Consider the following 23,671-nt stretch of genomic DNA (forward strand, 5'->3'; position numbering starts at 1 on the left):
TTATGGCAATTTTATACAATCTCTTCCAAAAGTTAGAACAAGTGGGAACACTTTCTAACTCATTTTATGAGGCCAGTTATCCTGATACTGAAACTAGCAAAGACTATACAAAAAATGAGAACTATAGATCAATATCTCACAAACACTTAGAGGCAAAAGTCCTCAACAAAATATTAGTAAAGTGAATCTAGCAACACATAAAAAAGTTATATACATGGCTAAGTGGAATATATATCAGATACTCAAGGGTGGGTCAGCATTAGAGAGTCAGTCAATCAACTATCCATACCATGAAGTCAAAGAAGAAAAATCTCATGAACATATAAATTGTCCCAGAAAAGACATTTGACAAAATACAACACACATTCATGAATAGACATGGACTATTGACTTGATAAAGAACATCCATAAAAATCCTATAGCTACATCATAATTGGTGGTAAAAACTCAATGCTTTGCCCTTTAGGTCAGAATAAGGCAAGTTCTTACAACTCTTATTGAATATAGCACTGGACATTCTAACCAGTACAGTAAGATAAGAAAAAGAAATAAAAAGGATATAAATTGGAAAGAAGAAATAAAACTATCCAATTTGCAGATAACATGATGATCTACATAGACAATCCCAAGAAATCTACCAAAAAAATCCTCCTAGATCTAATAAGGCAGCTCAGTAGGTTGCAGAATGTGGATTGACACATAAAAATTACTCACAGTTCTACATACTCCACAATAAACGTGGAAACTGAAGACACAATGCCATTTAGAAATGCCCCAAAGAAAATAAAACACTTATGTACACTGTAAAAAAATTGCAGATTCAGAATCTGTGCACTGAAATTTATAAAACATTGATGAAAGAAGTTAAAGAAGACCTAATTACCCATAGAGAGACAACCTGTGATCATGGATTGGAAAACTCAACACAGTAGAACTATTAATTCTCCCTAATCTATACATTTGAAGAAATTCCTATCAAAATCCCAGCAAGGTTTTTGTACCCATAAACGCGCTATTCTAAAATTCATATGGAAAGGCCCAGAACCTACAATAGCTAACATAAGTTTTATAAAGAATAATAAAGTGGAAGGAAATCACTCCACCTGATTAAAGTTGACTATGCAACTACAGTAATCAAGACAGTGTGCTCTTGGTAGAGAGACTGACATATAGACTAATGGAACAGAATAGAGAACCCAGAAATAGACCCACAGCAATAAGTGGAAACGGTTTTTAGCAAAGGTGCAAAAGCAATTTCATGGAAGAAAGATCACCTTTTCAACTAATAGTCCCGGAGCTATTGGACATTCGTTGGCAAAACCCAAACCAAACCAAAACAGATAAGCCTCAACCTAAACCTCACACCTCATACAAAAATTAACTCAAAATGGAAAATAGGCTTAAGTATAAAATGTGAAACTATAAAATTTGTAGGGAAAAAAGGAGAAAATCTTCGGGAACCTCAGGCTAGGTGAAGACTTAGACTTCACACCAAAAATCAAAATCCAAAAAAGGTAAAATTAATAAACTTGAATTCAACAAGATGTAAAACTTTCTGCAAAGGACTCTGTGAAGAGGGTGAAAAAACAAGATAAACTGGTAGAAAATAATCACCGAGTGGTAAGGCCAGCATCTAGAAAATATAAAGAATTAGGAAAACTCAGTTGTTAAAACCAAACAATCCAATTAAAAAGTAGGCAAAAGACATGAACAGACTTTTCACTGAGGAGGATACACAGATGGCCATAAGTACATAAAAAGGTCTTGATGTCATTAGCCATCAGGGCAATGCAAATTAAACCATCAGGAGATATCACTACACACTTATTAGAAGAGCTAAAATAATAAAAAAAAAATAGTGGCAATACCAAATGCTGCCCAGGCTGGGAAGGTCCTGAATCACTCACACACCGCCGGTGGGAATGCAAAATGGTGTAGCCATTCTGGAAAAGAGTTAGCAGTTTCTCATAAAATTAGACATGTGCTAACCATATGACTCAGCAATTGCACTCCTGGGCATTTATCCCAGAGAAATGAAAACTATGTTCACACAAAAACCTGTACATGAATGTTCACAGCAGCTCTATTTGCAATAACCAAAACCTGGAAATAATCCAAGTGCCCTTCCTGGGTGAACGGTTGAACACACCTTGGTTCATCCAGATGAGGGAACACCACTAAGTAATTAAAAAGAAACACCTATGGACATGCTTGCCAACCCGGATGGGTCTCAAGGGAATTGCGTTTAGCGGAAAAAGCCAGTCTCGAAAGGTTGCATAGTGTATGATTCCATTTATAGAGCATTCTTAAAGCGACAAAATTATAGAAAATAGGAACCATACTGTGGTTGCCAGGCTCAGGGAGGGGGAAGGAGGAAGTCAGCTTGGCTATAAAGAGTAGCATCAAGGATCCTGTGATGAAACTCTCCTGTCCTCTGATGTGTTGGTGGTCACATGGTCCCACATGGGTGATAAAATTACAGAGAACTAAGCGCACGTGCATACCACACACACACACACACACACACACACACAGAGCAGTCTATAAAATGAGTACATGTAAACTGGTGGAATCTGAAATCTGAACAAAGTTAATGGGTTGTATCAATGCTCATTTTCTACTTGTGGCATTGTACTATGGTTTTGTAAGATGTTACTGTTGGGAGAAACTGGTGAAGGGAATTGCATGTGAATCTACAATGATCTCAAAACAGGGTTTTACTACATTGCTTCAGTGAATATCCACTGTGTGTGTCTTATGCACACAGACCAGGTTTTCCCTAGAGGAGATACCTAGAAGTGGGATTGTTAGATCTTAGGATACACCCACCTTCACTTTTTCTAGATTATTCTCTAACATCTTTGTTCCTATTTACATTCTACTCAAACTCATGTGAGGTCTAATTTTTCTACACCTTCTCTAATATTTGGTATAGTCACAATTTAAATTTTTTTCCAGTACCGTAAAGGTAAAAAAAAAATCTTTTTGCCATCTTAGTTTTGAATTCCCTGATTCCCAGAGGGTTAAAGTCCTTTTCTTATTTTATCAGTCCATCTGGGTTTTCTCTTCAGTCTCATATTTTACTCTTGAATGGCTTGTTTCAAATGACCACATTTTAGAACTGTTTCTGTATTCTAGATCCTGGCCTCACATAGGTCTGTTTCTCCTCATCTTTTAGATATCCACCTATTTTTCACAATGGTGACTCAGACCAACGCAGTGCTGTTCACAGAGTCCAGAACAAAAGAACATTCGGAATGACATTTTTACGCTTTAATGGCTATTGAGTGTGAGACATTACTAATAGCTTTGGAACATGCACTCGTGGTTGTTGCTGGCACTGTGGGAGATGTTGCTGTGGAAGGCAGCTTCAGTCGGCCCGAGAGATCAGCTGCCTTCTGGCTGGCCTGTCCTACAGACGTCCCACAAACCTGGCCAGCCAACCTCTGCATAAGCCATTCCTTGCCATGAGTCTCTAATGTGTATCTCCACCTGCTTCTGTTTCTCTGGATGAAGCCTGTCCACTACAGGTTTTGACAGAGATTTAAAATCTCCTCTAGAGACTATTCCAGCTACTCGCCTGGCATTTCTGCTCAGCTGGCATTAGGGCCTGTGGCATGAGCACTCTTCCCTTAAACAGCTCCAGAGCTTCCTTCACGGGTTCCAGTGGGCCAACAGAAGTGTCTTACTACTTAATGGCCACTTATTTAAAATTATCCCAAGAGTAATTAGAGGCCAGGCGCGGTGGCTCATGCCTGTAATCCCAGCACTTTGGGAGGCCGAGGTGGGTGGATCACTTGAGGTCAGGAGTTTGAGACCAGCCTGGCCAACATGGTGAGGCCCCATCTTTACTAAAAGACAAAAACAAACAAAAAAACGCAAAAATCAGCCAGGCGTGGTGGTGCGCCCCTGTAGTCCCAGCTACTGGGGAGGCTGAGGCAGGAGACTGTTTTGGATCCAGAAGGTGGAGGTTGCAGTGAGCCGAGATTGCACCACTGTACTCCAGCCTGGGTGACAGAGCAAGACTCTGTCAAAAAAAAAGAAAAGGAGTAATTAGAATATTTTCTTTTCTTTTTTATTGACAACTAAGAAAGCTAAGGAGAAGATGATGAACAAAGACGGATGACAGTAGCCTTATGGTGAAATCATTCTTGAAAGAAAACCTGTGTGGGACATCTCTGGGTACACTCACTCATCACTGGGGTGGAATTTTAAAAGGAGGAACGAGGAGCACCTTTGCAAGGCATCCTTCTCACCACGGCTGTGCAGAGCAGCAGTCAGGCGCTGGTGCAGACTCCCCGGATGGCATCCCGCCTCTTCTTGTGTGCCATTAGAGTAACTTAACCTCTCTGGGCCTTGTTTCCTCAACAGTAAAAAATGAAGATATGAATAGGATGGTGACATCCAATGAGGGCATCCTAGGGCCGTCCCGACTGTTATCCGAGGTAACAAACCGCTCTCAAAAGAGAGTCTGGCAACGTGCAAGCAGTCGATAAACACTCCCAGGCGACAGAAAAGGCACAGAGGCAGCTGCTAATCTTAAGCATGTCATATTTTTAAAGAACTTGGAGGAGGATTAAAAGTCAAACAAAATAACTTACAATTAACATTTACAAATTCAGGCAGAAATAGAAACATCACAAGAAAGTTTGGTCTCTTGTTTTTTTTTTTTTCTTTTTTTCTTTTTTTCCCAGCGTTTCGTGGCTACCTTTAATCAGCGCACACAGCTAGGACCACCACTGACCAAACTCAAACCCGACGTTTTAAATCATGGAGGAGCCATGAGCTACCAGGTGGAAAACAAGCGACGTGTCTTACACTTTCTTATCTTTGGGCAGAATTGTGATACTTCTGGAGGATTTTCAAAGAGGATTTGAACAAAATAGCTTTGTTTAACCCGGAGTTAGTAGGAGTGGTTGTTTCAGAACAGTTAAGTCCCTGGGAGTTACTCCAGCATTTACAGCAATTTTTAACTGTGTTCTTTTCCCTCAGATTTCTGTTTTTCCCACAAAAAACAAAACAAAACAAAAACCCAAAAAACAAAACACACACACACACACACACACACGCACGCGCGCACACACACACACACCCTCTGCCGCGGTACCCTTCCCCTGGCCTTCCTCTACTGAAGGGCAGCTGGGTTCCAGGCTCTCGGCCGTATCCACAGCCCCGGCCCCAACCGCTAAGGAGGTGCTCATCACTGGAGGTGGCCGCCAGGGAGCTGAGTGCGGGACCCTGCTCAATCCATACGGCCCCCTGACTTGAGGGTGACCGTCCTTAAACTGTCCCCCGGAGCTTCGCCAGATAAAATGTCCAAAACACACACTGGAGTTCCCTGACGTTTCCTTCCTCTGAAAAACTCTCTTTCCAGGCGGGGGGTTCTGTGGTCAGACGAGGCAGAGGCCTCCCCGGAACGAAGTCCACGCCCCCTCCCCACCCCAGCACCCAGCGAGCCCACGCGCCCCTCACCCACGCGCAGAGAAACCGAGCACTTGTTGATTCTCACGTTGTTGCAATTGGAAAACGGAACAAGGAACCAGAGCTCGCCTGTTACCAGCCAGAGTCGCACGGGGGTCCCCAAAGACGCTTGAACCTTTTCCCAAGCCCCACTCCACCTTCCAAAACGGGGGGCTCAGGTGGACGCGAAAGGACACAAGGCGCTGCCCCCAGCACCCCGGAAAATCTAGTGTGGCGGCAAATGACCGCAGGTCACACACGCCGGCCTCGGGGGCCACGGAAACCGGACGCACCCGGCCCAGGGCAGGCAGTGGGGCCCAGGAGGGGACTGCCGGGAAGACCCGGGCGGGCCGGCGGGCGGCTGCGGGCGGCGCACGTGGGCCCAGGTGGGCGCAGCGACGGGCCCGGCCGAAGAGCCCGAGACAGGCCCTGCGAAGGCGGAAGCCCGGACCCGGGCTCTCCTGGCCGCCCCTGGAGCTCAGAGGGAGACTGCGCTTCGCCCCGGGGGCAGGGGCAGGAGCGCGATCGCGCGCGGGGCCCCCGGGGTGTGATTAGCAGGCGCCGCGAGCCAGGAGGAGCCCCCAGCCCGCCCTGGCAGCCAGCACCCTCTCCACACCCGCCCAGAGTGGCCGCTTTTGACCGCCGTCCCCTCCCACCCTAGACTCCTCCCCTCAGCCCCACGGCCCGAGGCCGAGCGGTTTCAGCGACCCTGGGACCGCCGGGCCTGGCTGGAGTCCACCCCTGGACACCTGTCAGGGTCCGGCCCCGGCGCTGTAAACCCGCGTCTACACCCGCGCCCAGCCCCCGCGCAATGGGGATCGGGGGCGGCGACTTGGGCTCGGGTCAGGGAGGCCGCCGGCTGCCACCTGCTCGGCCACCTGCGCCGCTGCCTAGGTTCCCCCTGCGCGTCCCCAGCCAAGAAAGGGACTCGGAGTCCGGGCGTCGGGACAGCTCCTGTCCCCGATCTTGCGTCCCCGGCTCCCGCGGGGCTCCGGTCCGGGGTCCCGCCCAGGTCTCCGCGGTCCCCACTCGGAGGGGCACAGAGACAAAGGCGGCAGAGCAGCCCGCCCGTCCCCGAGGGTCACCCACCGGCGCTGCGCTCGTTGCTCCGAGGCCGAGGGGCGCCGCGGGGTCCAAGGCCCTGCTCCCCCTGCCCAGGCCCGGGCAGGTTGGTCTCCGCTTCAAGCGCCGACGCGCGGGGTCCCCGGGCAGCCTGCTTCGCCTTCCGGGGTCGGGAGACAGGGGCCGCCGGGGCCGGAGGCTGCTTCTCTCTGGCGCGCGGCGGCGGTGACTGACGGCGGCGGCTCCGAGGGACGGGCGCGCACCCAGCTCCCCGGCCCCGCCTCCCCGGGCTTCCTGCGAGCCAGGTAAACACAGGCCGATCCCGCCGGGCCCGCCCCACCTGGACACGGCCGCCGGCGCCGCCCCGGGAGCTCGGAGGACCCCGGGCCCGCTCTGCCCACGCGGAACTTGGGGGGCGCACGGGGCCCACGCGCAGGGTCAGACCTCGGAGGGGCGGCCTGGAGCCTCGCCCGCTGCCGAACTGGGCTCCGAACTGCGGCCCGTCGACCCTTCCCGTTCGGAGGCTTGGCCTCCGAACCCACCCCGACTCCGACCTCGACCTCGCGGGAGGGGTGCCAGGCCGCATCTCCCCGCGTCCTCAGGGGCTGGAAACCCCAGAAACTGCCGATAGACTTGGCGCAGCCCCGGCCCTGCAGGAGGAGAGTCAGCCCGGCCTGGAGGCGAAAGGAGCCGGCAGGTCCTCCCAAGGCACTCCCTCCCTCCCCTGGAGCCCAGGCCAGGCCCATGTCCGGCCGGCAGGTGCTCCTCTGGGAGCTGGGAGCTGGGAGCTGGGAGCTAGGGGCGCACCTTCTCCTGCAGGACCGGCGCAGGAAGCGTGCGCGGAAAAGACAGCAAAACACGCGCAGGTGCGAGGAAGCAGCCTGGTCCCGCAGCCCAGAGACATCGTGGTCTTCGTCGCTGTCTTGTTAAAAAGAAAAAGTCTGCTGTTTAGCCGTGACTCACCTGCACACAGATTTAGTGGTCAGAGATCTTTCTCTGGATTCTCAGCCTCCTGATGGTGGAAGAGGAGGAGGTTGGGGGAGTCCCAGAATGAGGCCCCGCGTTCCTCCTGACCTACACCCCCAGTCAGGGATCTGGATCTGGAGCTTCCAGGGGACCTGGAGCAGCCTGGGACCCACACAGTTTGTTAGGAAGTGAGGGAGAGGGGTGAGCGCTGTCCCGGCCCGCGCTGGGAGGCGGGACTCAGACTTCAGCATGGGGTCGGGGTTTCGGCCTAAAACCAGCCTCCCCCAAAGCCCCGGAGGATTTAGCAACTGTCTTCAAATGCTGGCAACTGGAAGAGAAATACTTCCACAACGACACAAAAGCATTCAGTCTGGTCGTTTCCTCAGGAGAGATTTTCAAGTGGAGGGGGCAGGAGGGTTCTGAGACTTTGAGGCTGAAGGTGAGGAGGGAAAAGGGTGCCAAAGATCGTGTGTTTCTCCAATTTTTCTGCCCCACAACCTCACTTTAAGTCAAGGATGAGCGGAGTGGGCGTGGGAGGCTGGACAGCTGCCCTAGGAGCACGGGTGGTGACAATGAACCCGGGTGCACCCAGGTCCCAGCTCAAGTCACTCAAAGCTCAGGCTGGGGAAGCTGGAACACTGGGTCCCATTTTAGATACCTGCTTTAGCATCAGAAACAGCTTTTCCTCCCCAAAATATCTCTTGGCTTTATCTCAGTGACTCCACAGGGCGGGGCCACCTTCCTGCCTGCAGATGTCCCTGTGTGCTGGGCTCTGGAGCGTCCCTCAGGCCACAGTGACAGCTGCAGCACGCGGCCTTCTGTTTGGTGCTCCTTCTGCTGGTGTTACAGTGGTTTCCTGAAACACTACATATGCCAACAGTCAGCCCTACAAATGTCAGGCTCCACAAGTTCCAGTTAAAAGTCTTTTTAAAGTATTTATGAAATTTCACCGTGCATATTTTGTTGGGATAGTGTCCACACAGACGGGCAGCCAGGCAGTTTAGAAAAGTCATGGATTCTTCAAAGAAAACATATAGATAATACTATTTAATAAAACAGTGGATTCACATTTGGATCAACTGGTCTTATCTTGGGGGCTTTCATGCCCTCCCGGTTAGAAAAAGGACCCCAGGTTGAGGACAGTGGATGGAAGAAACAGAGGCTGGCATTTCACTGCTGAGAGACAAACTTTCACATGAAGATGTCCATGTAGCCCTCAGCAAAGTGACAGAGATTCGTTGTGCTGAATAAAATTGAAAGGCATCTTTTGACAAGTAACCCATCAAAGCCTCATTGTGTCTTTGACATTTCTAAGAAAATCACATTGCAGTTACCCCCATCTTTCACAAGGTACCGGAGAGCAGAAAGTTTGACCTATCCATCATCTCATATGGCAGCAAATAGCAAAATGTTTTGTGCATGAAATACACTCAATAAATTTTTGTTAAGCTGAATTAAACTCCAAATTACCCAAGCTAAAGGAAGTAAATGAATCTAAATAGTTTCAACAGACCTCAGACTGCACGAACTTTGAGTTTTCTTTAGTTTCCTCATCAACAGATTTGTCTTTGTTATGATGTTTTGCTTAGGAAAGGACTGAACTTTTTTTTTTCTTTCTTTTTTTTTTTAGATGGAGTCTTGCTCTGTGGCCCAGGCTGGAGTGCAATGGTGCAATCTCAGCTCACTGCAACCTCCGCCTCTCAGGTTCAAGCAATTCTCCTGCCTCAGCCTCCCGAGTAGCTGGGATTACAGGCAACCGCTACCATGCCCAGCTAATTTTTGTATTTTTAGTAGAGATGGGGTTTCACCATGTTGGCCAGGCTGTTCTCGAACCGCTGACCTCAGGTGATCCACCTGCCTGGGTCTCCCAAAGTGCTGGGATTACAGGCCTGAGCCACCATGCCCGGCCAGGACTGAATATGATTTTCAGACCTGGTCTAAACCTCTCTGAGCCTCAGTCCCTTCATCTGCAGTGTGGAGGTAATAGTCATCCTCATATCAGGGCTGAACACTCTCTTTCTGCAGCTCAGGCATCGGTGGATACCCAGGTGTGGAGGTCTCCCTCATTCATCCAGGGGTTGATCGCAGTTGTTTCCAAACAAGTTGTACTTCAGAGGAATTCTGGGCTGGCTCTTCAGACGTTACATCTATTCACTCTGTTGCAATATATATTCACAACCTCACCAGTGGGGCTTACTTCCCACTTGAGGGTGTATTAGTCAGCTCAGCTGCTATAACAAAATACCACACACTGGGTGGCTTAAAAACAGACGTTATGCCAGCTCTGGAGCCTGGAAGTCCAAGATGCAGGTGCTGGCGGACTTGGCGTTGGGCGAGAGCTTGCTTCTTGATTCATAAACAGCACCTTCTCTATGTGTGTCGGGTGGTGGAGGGAGAGAAAGAGGAAAGGGAGGAGCCTGGCCTGTGGCCTCTTTTTCTTATAAAGACACTAATCCCATTATGAGGCCACCCTCACGGATTCAATCTAAGCCGAACTATCTTTCAAAGACCCCATGTCCAAATACCATTCCCTGGGGGTTGCGGCTTTGACATATGAATTTTGGGGGGATAGATGTGCAGTCCTTAATAGAGGGTTAGATTAAGACATAGGGAAAAAAAGGAATGAATACTCAGCTTCCAATCAAGTTAACAGAGTTCCCTGCAGGGGGTGGTGGAATGAGTGCCGGCCTCCCCAGGAGCTGGGAAGGAGCTGGACTGGGCAGGAATAGAGTGAGGGATAGGAGAGCCTTAGCCAAGTCTGTGGGGTGGGTGGGGGTTGTGTGTGTGCTGGACTTTGTGCTACATTTGATGCTCCTATAACAAGGGGATTAAATGTGACATCTTAATAACCAGCCCCAGGAAGCAGCCCGAGAGGACGGGAGGGTTGCCGGGAAGTCCAGAGCATGCACAGTGTGAATGTGCATGGGAGCCACGGCAGACCTCAGAGGGAGCCAGGAAAGGCTGTGAGGAGAGAGCGGCCCTGTTGCAGGGGTGGGGTCAGCAGCCAGCTCTGAGGGAGGGAGATGGGCCCTGGAGGGAGGGGCTCAGAGGCAGGGTGAGTGGGAACCAGGAGGGCTTGGCCCTGGCTTTGGGGACCTCCCACTTCTGACCCAGGCCTGCCTCCACGGTGCCCCTCCTGCCTCCACGTTCTTCCTGTACCAGGCTTCCTTTCTCTGGAGTTTGTCCTCAAAGGTGGAAAAACTGTGTTTCTACAGCGAAAGTTCACTGTTAAGGGTTGAACTGTGTCCCCGAAGAGAGAACTCGAAGTCCTGACCACCTAATACCTGGGAAAGTGACTGTGCTTTGAAATAGCCTTTGCTAGTGTCATCAGGTGGAGATGAGGTCCTTGCGGGGCTCCGGTGCGGTGGCCGTGTCCTTGTAAGCAGAGGGGACACTCAGAGGGAAGAGGCCACGTGGAGACAGAGGCAGAGGTGAGAGTCATACATCCCGGAGCTGAGGGACGCTGGCGGCAGCAGAAGCTGGGAGAGGCAGGGAGGGACCCTCCCCTGCAGCCCCTGGCAGGAGCACGGCCCTGGCCACACCTGGATTTCATACTCCTGGCCTCCAGACTGAGAAGCTACATGTCTGTTGTGAAGCCTCCCAGATGGTGACTTTCTGTTACAGCAGGGCCAGGCAACGAGAGCCAGTCCCTCCAGGGGGAAAAACGGGCGTCCGCGCGTTCACTCTACAAAGCCTTTAGTTAAAGTGGAAATCAAGCAACTTGGCCACAAAAGTCACGAGGTGTGGGAGGAAGGTGAGCAGAGGAGACTGAGGAGGACCACAGGGCAAGGCCTTGGGAGCCATTGTGGGGAGTGAGGTCAGGGGTCAGAAGTCAGGGCCTCTGCTTGTTCCCATCCATGGCCCCAACCACCCAAACCTCCTCTCTGAAGCTGTGCCCAGACAGCCCAGGGCAACACCCAGCCTCCTCTCCCCACCTGCAGGCTCCTAGCGCCCTCCAGGTTCACAAACCCCGGGGGACAGTGTCAGGCCACCCCGCAGGAGAGACCCACCCCCTGCTGCCTGTGCCTGGTTCTTCCTCCCACAGTTAAGACCCCCAAAACCACCCTGAGAGGGTGTCATCTGCTACTTCCTTCCCAGAAGACCTTGGCCTGAATCTTGTCATTTAGTGCCTTGCGAACGTGTGCTACACTCCTGACATACGCCTAGCACTGGGCCTTGGGGGCCCAGGAGCTGGTCACAGAGACGTTTGGGCCAGTGGTCGTGTTAAGGCCAGTTGCAAGGGCTGGCAACAATAGCAGTTTGAGGGGAACTGGAAGACCCCGAGGGTGGCCCATGAGCCCTGCCCGGAAGTCAGGAAGACCCTGAGGGTGTCTTTCGAGGTGTCCTGGGGGAAATGCCAGGTGGAGGGGGCAGAAGGGGCATTGAAGGTGTGCCAGGTGGAAGCACCAGCCAGCAAAGTCTCAGAAACACGATGTGCCGAGGAACCATGGGATTTTTGGAGCACAAAATGTGTGACAAAGAGAGACTGAACGTCCGAGAACATCAGAGACCGAACAGTAGCTTGGAGACATCAGCTGGGGCCAGGCCGTTTTGGAGCGGGCTCCTGCCAAGGAGCTTCAGGGCTGCCCTTGAGGAAGGAGAGGTTTGAGGCCAAGGAGGGCACTACCAGAGGACGTGGGCCGGTGAGCATGTGGATGGCTCTGGGGAGAGCAGAGAAGTGGGGCGGGGGAGATTCCAGCAGAGAAAGCACTAGGGAAACCCATAGTCATTAGTGAGGCCCAGGGGCGCTTCTCTCATTCCCTGCACTGTTTTAGGAGCCTGGTGCATGAGCCACGAAGTCCTCACGGTGAGCGGCCTTCAGAGGAGCTCACGGATTCTCCATGCTGCACAGGGTAGTGACCCCCTGAGGGTATCAGCGACACTGTGAGCTCCTCAAGGACAGGCATGGGGCCACCGCTTAGCTACTTCAAGCACTCAGAAGAGTGCCTGGCACACAGGAGGCCCTGGATAAATATTTGCTGGATTTGTTGCAAGAAAGGGCTAGAGTCTGGCGTGGGCAGCAGGCAGTCTGGCTGCATACCAGACTCTGTATCAAAAAAAAAAACAACAAAAAGGTTAGGAGACTGAGCTCCTCCGGTTGGTCTCTCCCGGCCATATACTTATGTCTCTTCTTGGATTAAGCATTTCATATTTTTCTGCGACTTCGTTTCTCCATAGCTCAAGTGAAACGAGATTAGGTGATTATTTGACAGTTAGCAAATATCATAAGCCTTGAGGAAACACTAATATTTTCAAGTGTGTTTGGTAATCAGGAGTTATGGGAAACTGACTTAGTATTTAAAGCTTTTGGCTAAATTGTACAAGATAAATGAAACTCAGTAGTTTTTACTGAAGTGAACTCTCTTTTTGGCTTTGTACTGTATTATCTATTAAAGTATCCAGTAGTAATGGGTGCCAAGTGAAAGATGCCAGCATGGTGTTCGGTTATTCCAGATATCTTTATTGTTACTGTTTCTGGGATTGAACATTTATATGTAACTGTTCTTATGGCAATCAAAAACAAAAATTTTAGAAATTCATCTGGTTAGGAAAATACATTTGCTTCTCTATTTGCAGAAGGACGTGTGCCACAGGTTATTAAAATAAATGCAAAATTAACATACAGCCTCATTGAGCATGGATTATATGATATAACCAGTGATTTTAGCTTTTTTTTTTTTTTTTTTTTTTTTTTTTTTGAGACAGAGTCTTGCTCTTTCTTCCAGGCAGGAGTGCAGTGACGTGATCTCAGCTCACTGCAACCTCCACCTCCTGGGCTTAAGCGATTCTTGTGCCTCAGCCTCCCGAGTAGCTGGAACTACAGGCGTGTGCTACCATGCCTGGCTAATTTTTGTATTTTTTTTTTTTTTAGTAGAGATGGGGTTTCACCGTGTTGTCCAGGCTGGTCTCGAACTCCTGACCTCAAGTGATCCACTTGCCTTGGCCTCCCAAAGTGCTGGGATTACAGGCATGAGCCACTGTGCCCGGCCGTTTTTAACTTTATGGTAACATAATGTGTGGTCAGGTTTACATGGAGAAAAGCAGTCTACACTACTTCAGTTTTTTTTTAATGTTAAATTTCTCTATGACACTGTATCCTAGGTCTGACATTGCAGTTCACCAAGGAGCCATGTCTCCCAGGCAGAATGGAGATCCATCTTTCCTGGCCCTGCCTCTCTGCCTTCTCCGAGCCGGCATTCTAGTTGTCTCCAGGAATGATCTCCCTGACCATCCAGGGCTCAGACCCTGAACCTAGGAATTGTCCCAGATGCTTTGCACCCCCATGCACCTGATCTGTTGACACATCCTGTCACGCTGTCCCCCAAACTTCCTTGTTCTCTGCATGTCCGTTCTTCACCTCGCCCAAGCTGCCCTGAGGCTCCCCAGGCTGCAGTGGCTGTTTCAGTCCACTCCATGGAGAGATGGGTTCTTTAGCCCTGCGTTGGTCATGCCACATCCCTCACTTGAAGTCCTGCAGTGCTTCCCATGTGATATGGTTTGGCTGTGTCCACACCCAAATCTCACCTTGAATGTTAAAATCCCCATGTGTCAAGGCCAGGACGAGGTGGAGAGAATTGAATCACAGGGGCGGTTCCCCCTTACTGTTCTCATGATAGTGAATAAGTCTCATGAGATCTGATGGTTTTATAAAGGGCAGGTCCCCTGCACAAGCTGTCTTGCCTACCGCCATGTAAGACTTGCCTTTGCTTCTCCTTTGCCTTCCGTCATGACTGTGAGGCCTCCCCAGCCATGTGTAACTGTGAGTTCATGAGTCCATTAAAGCTCCTTCCTTTATAAATTGCCCAGTCTTGGTGATGTTTTTATTAGCAGCATGAGAACAGACTAATACACCATGGCCTTTAGAAGAAAATCTGTATACCTTCCCTGGCTTGGCTGTGCCCCTCAGAGCCCCCTCCAATACACCCTCTGTGTCTCATGCTTGCCTCCCGTGTTTCTGCCTCCGCTGTGTCTGCTGAGCTGTTTTCTCTTCCCCACAAGCCCCCAACACTGGCCCATTTTTCTAGTCATTTGGGCCTCCACTTAGAAGTCCCTTCCTCCTTCAAGGGGCACAGAGTTTCTCTTTTGTAAGACAAGGAGAGTTCTGGGGGTGGAAGGAGGTGATGGCTGCAGGAAGATGTGAAATTGCTAATGCCACTGAGCTGTGCGCCTAGACATGCTTATGAGGATTGATTTTTTAGTGTGTGTATTTTACCACAATTAAAAAAAAATCGTCTCCTAGCGAGACCTATCCTGGCCTCCTATTTGGAAGCAGCTGTCTCATCAGTGTCTCACGTCACTGTGTCATCTCTGCACTGCACTGACAATATGACCTGGCACCTTCCTGCTTATTTACTGGCTATGCTCCACACTCTCAGCCTCCTGCATTAGCACGTGAGCTCCACACAGGCAGGGGCCTCGCCCTTCCTGCTGACTTCTGCCTTGTCAATCCCTCTGGCAGGCGGGCCTGTAGTAGGGCTTCAGTACAGCACCCGAGTGATGGTCAGGCCCCATGTGACCCAGTCTGGCTCAGAGAAGCAGTTTATCAGCTAAAAGGAATTGCAAGTGACTGTAAACTACCCTGGTTACTCCCTCAGAGTACAGGAGAGAGGGGAGCATGTCTCTAATGCTCACAGACTGGATTAACTACCCTCTCCCTCCAGCTCTGCTGCTTTCATTAACACAGGATGGCGTCTCCCCAAAACATTCTCCTCTTATGTTTAATTGAATCCTTTTCATTATTTGCTTTGCAGGAAATGGAAGACTGAAGTCAAAATAGTTGAACAACACATGGCATTTACTATGTTGTAAGTGTTTTAGAGACTTCCATGATTTCATCCTCACAACATGATGCTCAGGGACATGGGGCCAGGTCCACAGCCCGAGAAGGTGAGCATCCACTCAGGGACACGAGGCCAGGTCCACAGCCCAAGAGGGTGAGCATCCACTCAGGGACAAGAACCAGGTCCACAACCCCTAGAGGGTGAGTGTCCACTCAGGGACACGGGGCCAGGTCCACAGCCCGAGAGGGTGAGCATCCACTCAGGGACACGAGGCCAGGTCCACAGCCCAAGAGGGTGAGCATCCACTCAGGGACAAGAACCAGGTCCACAACCCCTAGAGGGTGAGCGTCCACTCAGGGACACGGGGCCAGGTCCACAGCCCGAGAGGGTGAGCATCCACTCAGGGACATGGGGTCTTCCTCACATACGTTTACTTTTCAAAATTACCAGAAATCTTGGCTGGGCGTGGTGGCTCATGCCTGTAATCCCAACACTTTGGGAGGTGGAGGCAGGCAGGTCACTTGAGGTCAGGAGTTTGAAACTAGCCTGGGCATCATGGTGGAACTCCTGTCTCTACTAAAAAAATACAAAAGTTAGCCAGGCGTGGCAGGCACCTGCAGTCCCAGCTATTTGGGAGGCTGAAGCAGGAGACTCACTTGAACCCAGGAGGCAGAGGTTGCAGTGAGCTGAGATTGCGCCACTGCACTCCAGCCAACAGAGGGCAACAGAGGGAGACACTGTCTCATTAAAAAAAAAAAAAAAAAAAAGACCAGAAATCCCTTTTGCTCCTCCCCCACAATGGCATTAAACTGAGTGCCACCCACATGAGGCCATCAGCTCCGAGCCCACGATATCTGGTCAGGTGAAGCTCTCTGCATCTCCTTGGGTGTGGCTCTCAGGTTTGGTGGTGGGACGGGGGAGGGAGCTACAGAGTAAGTATAAGTGGACTGCCATGGAGAGGAGGAGAGAGGAAAGCCATGGGCAACTCTGTGGTCCACGCAAGGACCAAGTGGTCATGCCCCTGACTCTGTGTCTGTCTGTGATATGGTTTCGCTGTGTCCCCACCCAAATCTCATATTGAATTGTAATTTCCACAATTCCCATGTGTCATTGGAGAAACCCAGTGGGAGGTGATTGAATGATGGGGGTGGATCATTCATGTGCTGCTCTTGTGATAGTGAATGAGTCTCACAAGATCTCATTGTTTTAAAAACGGGAGTTTCCCTGCACGAGCTCCCTTCTCTTGTCTGCTGCCATGTGAGATGTGCCTTTCACCTTCTGCCATGATTGTGAGGCCTTCCCAGCCATGTAAAACTGTAAGTCCAATAAACCTCTTTCATTTGTAAATTGCCCAGTCTTGGGTATGTCTTTATCAGCAGTGTGAAAATGGGCTAATACACAGTAAATTGGTACCAGTAGACTGGGGCGCTGCTGAAAAGATACCCGAAAATGTGGAAGTGACTTTGGAACTGGGTAACAGGCAGAGGTCAGAACAGTATGGAGGGCTCAAAAAAAGACAGAAAAATGTGGGAAAGTTTGGAACTCCCTAGAAACTTGTTGCATGGCTTTGACCAAAATGCTGATAATGATACGGACAATGAAATCCAGGCTAAGGTGGTCTCAGATGGAGATGAGAAACTTGTTGGGAACTGGAGCAAAGGTGACTCTTGTTTTAGCAAAGAGACTGGTGGCATTTTGCCCCTGCTTCAGAGATTCATGGAACTTTGAACTTGAGAGAGGTGATTTAGGGTATCTGGTGGAAGAAATTTCTAAGCAGCAAAGCATTCAAGAGGTGACTTGGGTGCTGTTAAAGGCATTCATTTTTATAAGGGAAGCAGAGCATAAAGGTTTTGAAAATTTGCAGCCTGACAATGCAACAGAAAAGAAAATCCCGTTTTCTGAGGAGAAATTTAAGCTGGCTGCAGAAATTTGCATAAGTAACGAGGAGCCAAATGTTAATCCCCAAGACAATAGGGAATATGTCTCCAGGGCATGTCAGAGATCTTCACAGCAGCCCCTCCCATCACAGGCCCAGAGGTTGAGGAGGAAAAAATGATTGTATGGGCCAGGTCCAGGGTCCCTCTGCTGTGTGCAGTCTAGGGACTTGGTTCCCTGTGTTCCAGCCGCTCCAGCTGTGACTAAAAGGGGCCAAGGTACAGCTCAGGCTGTTGCTTCAGAGGGTGGAAGCCCAAACCTTGGCAGCTTTCATGTGGTGGTGAGCCTGCAGGTACACAGCAGTCAAGAATTGAGGTTTGGGAACCTCTGCTAGATTTCAGAAGATGTATGGAAATGCCTGGATGCCCAGGCAGAAGTTTGCTGCAGGGACGGGGCCCTCATGGAGATTCTCTCCTAGGGCAGTGCAGAAGGGGAATGTGGTTTTGGAGCCCCCATCCAGAGTTCCTACTGGGACACCACCTAGTGGAGCTGTGAGAAGAGGGCCACCATCCTCCAGACCCCAGAAAGGTAGATCCACTGACAGCTTGCACCATGTGCCTGGAAAAGCCACAGACAGTCAATGCCAGCCCTTGAAAGCAGCCAGGAGGGAGGCTGTACCCTGCAAAGCCACAGGGGTGGAGCTGCCAAAGACCAAGGGAAGCTACTTTTTGCATCAGAATGATGTGGATGTGAGACATAGAGTCAAAAGAGATCATTTTGGAACTTTAAGATTTGACAACCTGCTGGATTTTAGACTTGTATGGGGCCTGTAGCCCCTTTGTTTTGGCCAATTACTCCCATTTGGAATGGCTGTTTTTACCCCACGCCTGTGCCCCCATTGTATCTAGGAAGTAACTAACTTGCTTTTGATTTTACAGGCTCATGGGCAGAAGGGACTTGCCTTGTCTCAAATGAGACTTTGGACTATGGACTTTTGAGTTAATGATGTAATGAATTAAGACTTTGGGGACTGTTGGGAAGGCATGAATGGTTTTGAAATGTGAGGACATGAGATCTAGGGGGAGCCAGGGATGGAATGATATGGTTTGGCTGTGTCCTCACCTAAATCTCCTCTTGAATTGCAACTTCCCCATGTCCCATGTATTGTGGGAGGAACCCAGTGGGAGATGACTAAATTATGGGGGCAGGTCTTTCTTGCACTGTTCTTGTGATAGTGAATGAGTCTCATGAGATCTGACAGCTTTAAAAATGGGAATTTCCCTGCACAAGCTCTCTTCTCTTGTCTGCCACCATGTGAGATGTGTCTTTCACCTTCTGCCATGATTGTGAGGTCTCCCCAGCCATGCGGAACTGTAAATCCAATAAACCTCTTTCTTTTGTAAATTGCCCAGTCTTGGGTATGTCTTCATCAGCAATGTGAAAACGGACTAATACACTTTGGAAAGGCCCTGAGGTGACGCCCCCAGGTGGCTCCACATTTTCTAGGGCTTTCTTATGGCAGAGATGTGGGGTCCTCCTGCATGTTTGCCTTGGTGGCCCTTAGCTCAGTTTTAGCATTTCTTTGGCAGTTCAAGGCCTTGACATTTAGACTTCTGCTCTGTTTGTTTGGTTTCAGTTGTTTAGTAACCCAAAACAGAGATCTTATCTAGCTATCAAGTTTCAGCCCAGAATTGGGAGGGAACCTCTGCATCCTGGCAACAAGCTTTCTCCCAGCTTCACTTTGCATTTAGTGGCTTCTGCCTCAGGTACATTCCAAGCAATGTCCGTTGGTGGGAGGCAAAGCCCTGGCTGCTCACCAGCTGAACCTCTCCAGAAAGAATGACTTTCAAGGAAAGAAAACCTGATGGGAGGTGCATGGGGGCAGCATGAGGATCTGACTTCTCCCGACCTCTGTCCATGGTCCTGTTAAATCCCCACTTCCCGGCACTGCTGGTAATACCTTGGCCTGGGGATAGAGAATCCTGCAAGTCTCTTGGCCCCAGAAGGTCAGATAACAAGGACCACATCTTCTGCTCACCAACTCATACCCATTTCTTCTCTGCATCATGGGTGGCCCCTTCCAAAGCAATCCTCTCTTTCCTGATTGGGCCTCACTCTCCACATTTTGAATTCTATGGTCCCCTAGTTCTGTAGCCTCACATCACACAAGTGCCAGCTCCACACACAGATAATATAGCTAGATGTTTAATTTTAAAATATCAAGGATGGCCAATGGCTGCCCTTTTTCTGCCTCCAGGCAGCCAATGCCATGTTTGAATGGCTGTTGGTAGGAATATTCCTCTCCTGACCACGTTATTTATTGGTTGGAAGTCCCAAGAAGAAAACCAACATTAACAAGGATGCAGGCAGTAAGAGGAAGCCACCGTATTTTGCATCACTAGAAGGTTCTGAAGGATGCACTGAATTTGGCAGCTCCCGTGATGAGACGGGGGCCACCATCCCTCTCTCCATCTGTCCTGCTTCCTCAGAGTGTATTCCAGGTTTGGCAGGGTTCTCTCATGGCCCACTGCTGCCAGCAGCCCTGGGTGCCTCGTTCATACTCGGTCTTCAAATAAAACCTTGGGGCTCCCCTCAGAGGGGATCGGCTCAGGCTGTGTGGCCATCACCCAACCAAGAATGGCAGTGTGAGAAGGGATGGAGCTAGCCTGGTCACGACAGGAGTTCCGTGAGCCCTCCCGGCATGGGGGCAGCTTTCTTGGAAGGTCGGACTCACAGTCACACATGGACACTTAGGTGAAAGTGATTTTTGTCGCTGCTTGTGCAGAGATGCCGTATATCATGACACTCAGGGGCCCGTGTGAGGGCCGGGCCTCCTGGGCTCAGCCTCTGCAACTTGCTGGCTGTGTGTTCCTCAGTGTCTCCCCGGTAGATGGTGATGGTCACCGTTCTGCGCATATCCCAGGCATTGTCCTGAGGATGAAATGAGAGTCTGTGTGAGATTCTTCAGAAGTCCCTGGCACAGAGTGAAGACTGAATAAGCATTTGCTATGCATCTATGTATTTTCTATTTTTAAAGAAAGTAAACATTATTAGTTTCAAGAGCCCAGAGGAATCACAACTAGGCTAACAAATTATAGCTGAACAGAGGACATAGGGGAAGGGCTCCATTATTTATAAAAATGAAGAGTAAAAACAATAATGACTTCTCATGACCTAGTGGGTAATTACATGAGCACCGGAGGGCATTTAAAAAGCTTTTTCCCTTAAGTAGTTTGAACATCCTCTTTGAAACATGAATACTAAGCACAGGATTCAGAACTGGTGACATCTGAAAAGACGCGAGCTTGAAGGGAAAGAGGAAAGTGGATGCTGTTAGTTCCTGACAGCTGGGGCTTGTCCTCTCGGTCAGAGCCACCTGGCAACACAGAGAGGGAGCCCACTTCCCCTGAGCCGGGATGTAGATGGGACCTGTTGATGTCAACTGCCAATGGCATGGAAGACAGCGTGCAGGAACAGGAGAGAGAACGCACAGGTTTTCCTCCCTTTTCCTGTGCAGACCTGCTCCAGGGTCATACAACATCGAGTGCCAATCAGACAAGGTCCACCCCGTGGATGAAAAAAGAGCTACAGTTTGAAAACCTAGTGGGAAATCTGACTGACTCATCCCTGCCTTCCCAAGTCTGTTCTGGGCCTGTTGTACCCGCAAATACCTCTGCCGTCCTGCAGATGGGCCTGAGTGCCGTGCATTCCCATGGGGTGGGGAGACATGACTGGCGCTCCCGCAGTGGTAATGCCACTGTAGGCAACCGAGAGTGACACACAGTTAATTCCTCAGCTCATTCACTTCAGGTCCTGAAACAGTCACCAGGTGACTCTTCTGCAAACTGGAGCAGCTTCATAAGCAGAGGAGAGGAGAAGCTTGACGACACCCAGGACGGATGCCCTGCTGAGCCTGGGCATCAGTGCTGGCTCTGCCCACTTCCTGCCCAGACTCCCGTGCTGTTTGGAGAAAACTGGGCAGGAGGTGGGAGAGGTCTTTGGCATAAGAGTGTTTGGTAGCTGAATAGCCTACTCATAAACGATCAGCCATTAGCCATAACTGTCTTTCAAACGTTATGTTATTCAAGCACTGCCTACTTATGGCTAAAAGTTAGAAAATGTAGAAAAACATTTTTAAACATAAAAAGCTCCAAATTATACTACTGAGAAACAGTTATCTGAGTGTGGTATGAACTTTCACTTTTCACTCTTTTATTTATAAAACTAGAATCATGCTATAATTTTTTTGTAACTTGCTTTTCCACTTGGCAGAATATCGTAAGCATCCTCCCAAGTCAACGAATGGGTATCGATGTCCTTGATAAAAGTGACCGTGTTCTCTTTTTGGACTGGCTGGTTGGTTTCCATTCATTTTGCTGTGGAGCCCACTTCTAATGTGTGAGTTTAGAACTGGAAAGTCCTGGGTCTCTCATATTGCTGGTCCCTCCTTCCTTTTTCTGGTTTCATGGTGTTCTGAACGTATGCTAGACAGCGCTGGTTTGCAGAGCCACACCTGGAAAACCAGACAGAAAACAGACCTCTGTGTGCAGGCCCAGTCTCCACTGTCCCCTGGGGGAAAGAGTTCTCAGAACAGGAGGCATTTGCACACAGAAGTCCTCAGTGGGATGGGAATCAGACCTGCTGGTGTGTGTCTGGGAAGAGCTTGGGAAGAGCTTGGAAAGATGTCAGGGGTTTACAGATCTGAGATGGTCTTAGGAGGGGAAGTGCACAGGCTGGGTGTCAGGCCCTGCTGCCAACTCCCCCTTTGATTTGTCACTTCCTCTCAAGTGAGTCACTTGCTCTCTTTAAGGCCAATTTTCCTCATCTGTAAAGTAAAATAGAATGTCGTGGGTATTAAATAAGAATTTGCATGTGAAATCACAATAAAAATTTGAAGAACCTAATAGAATTATGGCATTTGTGTTAAATCACCATCATCATCATCATCATCAAGTCTAGAGCTGCCTGTAATCCCAGCACTTTGGGAGGCTGAGGCAGGCAGATCACCTGAGGTCAGGAGTTTGAGACCAGCTTGGCCAACATGGTGAAACCCCATCTCTACTAAAAATATAAAACTTAGACCTGTGTGGTGGTGCACACCTGTAATCCCAGCTACTTGGGAGGCTGAGGCAGGAGAATCGCTTGAACCCAGGAGGCGGAGGTTGCAGTGAGCTGAGATCACGCCACTGTACTCGAGCCTGGGCTACAAGAGTGAGACTCTGTCTCAAAAAAAAGGAAAAAGAAAAAATAAAGTCTAGAGCTGTGCTATTTAATCTACTGGAGGACCAGGTGAAACACACACTCTACACAGATAAATGCAGTCATGGTAATTTTGGCAATAATTATGAAATGCATATTGCTAGGTTGATCAATTAACTTGAATGAAATACCAGTGGGCTGACAGAGTAAGCTCAGCCCACATTCTAGGAGAATAGACCTGTTTCTTGCTTTCAGCAAAGCCAATGTACAAAAGTTCATAATTAGCCAGGCGTGGTGGCTCACACCTGTGGTCCCAGCTACTTGGGAGGCTGAGTTGAGAGGATTGCTTGAGCCCAGGAGGTTGAGGCTTCAGTGAGCTGTGACAGCACCACTGCATTGCAGCCTGGGTGACAGAGCGAGATCCAGTCTCTAAAAAAAGTTCATATTTACCAAGAGGATTTAAAAACTGTGAGATTTCTTTGAAGTGCAAGGTCCCCTGGTTCATTTTAAGTGAGTGTTTATAATTCCCACCTGCCTTTATAAAATCACAGATATCAGGTATTTGGCTCAGAAGGTCCAGTGACTTGTCACATGCCATCGTATGCAGGACAGAAGATGGGCACTCTGTGGGGAGTGAGGGTGGTGGAGAAGCCGTGTGTCATCTGTTGCAGTGTATATTTGCATCAGAATGTGGGGTGTGCCTGTCTTCTAGGAAAGGCAGGGTTAATTCCCGAGGAGATGGTCCACAGCTTCCACTTTTTATTTCTAGCGTTTACAGGCTTTCACTAGAAAGGACTTGTGAGGGCTTTAAGAGGAGCTCTACTGAAGAATGAGTGAGGCCCACACTCATTGGTGCACTGACTTTATTTTTTTATTTTTTATTTTTATTTTTATTTTTTTGAGGCGGAGTCTCACTCTGTCGCCCAGCCTGGAGTGCAGTGGTGCGATCTCTGCTCACTGCAAGCTCCGTCTCCTGGGTTCACACCATTCTCCTGCCTCAGCCTCCCGAGTAGCTGGGACTACAGGCGCCCGCCACCACGCCCATCTAACTATTTTTTTGTATTTTTTAGTACAGATGGGGTTTCACTGTGTTAGCCAGGATGGTCTGTATCTCCTGACCTCGTGATCTGCCCGCCTCAGCTTCCCAAAGTGCTGAGATTACAGGTACACTGACTTTAAATTTGATGATCTAAATCAGGAAATGAGACAGAAATGTAATCATCAAGTCAGCAGAAAAATAGTAGTTAAACCTGGTTAAGTGAGAGGTGTGTGCCCCCATTTTTCCTTGGGAAACATCAAAGAAAGTACCCACAGGCTCACCTCCCATC

General features: G+C 49.4%; 1 protein-coding gene across 2 annotated transcripts in view; it reads right to left on the reverse strand.

Moving 5' to 3' along the window:
* Positions 1-6,809, reverse strand: part of MBP (myelin basic protein) — a 156,549-nt gene extending 149,740 nt beyond the window's left edge. For both annotated transcript variants that reach the window (XM_063795486.1, XM_063795485.1), the window contains exon 1: positions 6,550-6,809. The gene's annotated coding sequence lies outside the window, so the exon portion shown is untranslated. The remainder of the gene's footprint in view (positions 1-6,549) is intronic.
* Between the last annotated feature and the right edge of the window lie 16,862 nt (positions 6,810-23,671).

This window comes from Pan troglodytes, chromosome 17, assembly GCF_028858775.2.
Source record: "Pan troglodytes isolate AG18354 chromosome 17, NHGRI_mPanTro3-v2.0_pri, whole genome shotgun sequence".
Classification (NCBI taxonomy): Eukaryota; Metazoa; Chordata; class Mammalia; order Primates; family Hominidae; genus Pan; species Pan troglodytes.